The sequence below is a fragment of the Leptonychotes weddellii genome, chromosome 5 (genome assembly GCF_054177405.1).
Source record: "Leptonychotes weddellii isolate Sample4059 chromosome 5, ASM5417740v2, whole genome shotgun sequence".
Classification (NCBI taxonomy): Eukaryota; Metazoa; Chordata; class Mammalia; order Carnivora; family Phocidae; genus Leptonychotes; species Leptonychotes weddellii.
Genome location: NC_138373.1, coordinates 125637143 through 125638876, shown reverse-complemented (window position 1 = coordinate 125638876; position 1734 = coordinate 125637143).

Here is a 1734-nt window from a genome sequence, read left to right as displayed (position 1 = left end):
GGAAACAGTCAACAAAACCAAAAGACAACCAACAGAATGGGAGAAGATATTTGCAAATGACATATCAGATAAAGGGCTAGTATCCAAAATCTATCAAGAACTTATCAAACTCAACACCCAAAGAACAAATGATCCAATCAAGAAATGGCCAGAGGATAGGAACAGACATTTTTCCAAAGAAGACATCCAAATGGCCAAGAGACACATGAAAAAGTGCTCAACATCACTTGGCATCAGGGAAATCCAAATCAAAACCTCAATGAGATACCACCTCATACCAGTCAGAATGGCTAAAATTAACAAGTCAGGAAAAGACAGATGTTGGCGGGGATGCGGAGAAAGGTGAACCCTCCTACACTGTTGGTGGGAATGCAAGCTGGTGCAGCCACTCTGGAAAACAGTATGGAGGTTCCTCAAAAAGTTGAAAATAGAGTTCCCATATGACCCAGCAATTGTACTACTGGGTATTTACCCCAAAGATACAAATGTAGGGATCCGAATGGGTACATGCACCTTGATGTTTATAGCGGCAATGTCCACAATAGCCAAATTATGGAAAGAGCCAAGACGTCCATCGACAGATGAATGGATAAAGAAGAAGTGGTATATATATACAAAGGAATATTATGCAGCCATCAAAAGGAATGAAATCTTGGCATTTGCAATGACGTGGATGGCACTGGAGGGTATTATGCTGAGTGAAATAAGTTAGAGAAATACATGTATCATATGATCTCACTGATATGAAGAATTCTTAATCTCAGGAAACAAACTGAGGGTTGCTGAAATGGTGGGGTTGGGAGGGATGGGGTGGCTGGGTGATAGACACTGGGGAGTGTATGTGCTATGGTGAGTGCTGTGAATTGTGTAAGACCATTGAATCACAGACCTGTACCTCTGAAATGAATAATATATTATATGTTAAAAAAAAGAAATTAGAAGGAAGGGAAAAATGAAGGGGGGGAAATTGGAGGAGAAGACGAACCATGAAAGACTATGGACTCTGAGAAACAAACTGAGGGTTCTAGAGGGGAGGGGGGTCGGGGATGGGTTAGCCTGGTAATGGGTATTAAAGAGGGTATGTACTGAACGGAGCACTAGGTGTTATACGAAAACAATGAATCATGGAACACTACATCAAAAACTAATGATGTAATGTATGGTGATTAATATAACATAATAATAAAAAAAAAAGACACTAGTAAGAAAATGAAAGATCAAACCACAGGCTGGGAGAATGTCACAAGAGACTTGTATCCGGAATACGTGTATATTTACAGAATAGTACACATACACCCACCACCACCGCCCCCCCCCACACACACTCACACAAATGGCCAATACATGAAAAGGTGCTCAATATCATTAGTCATCAAGGAAATGCAAATTAAAATCAGAATGAGATAAATTAAAATGATTGATTAAAATTAAATTGACTGGTCATATCAAGTCATCTTGGCAAGGATTTAGAACAGTTGGAACTGGAAGTAAATGGTAGCCACTTCTGAAAAAAGTTTTGTAATTTCTTACAAAGTTAAACATAAGACCATATTACCATTTTACCCAGCATTTCTACTCCTAGGCATTTATCTAAGAGAAATTAAAATCTATTTCTCAAAAAAGACTTGTGTTAATAATGTTCTTTTTTAAGATTTATTTATTTATTTCAGAGACAGACGATGCGAGTGCATAAGTGGGGGGAGGGGTGGAAAGAGAGAATCTTCAAGCAGACTC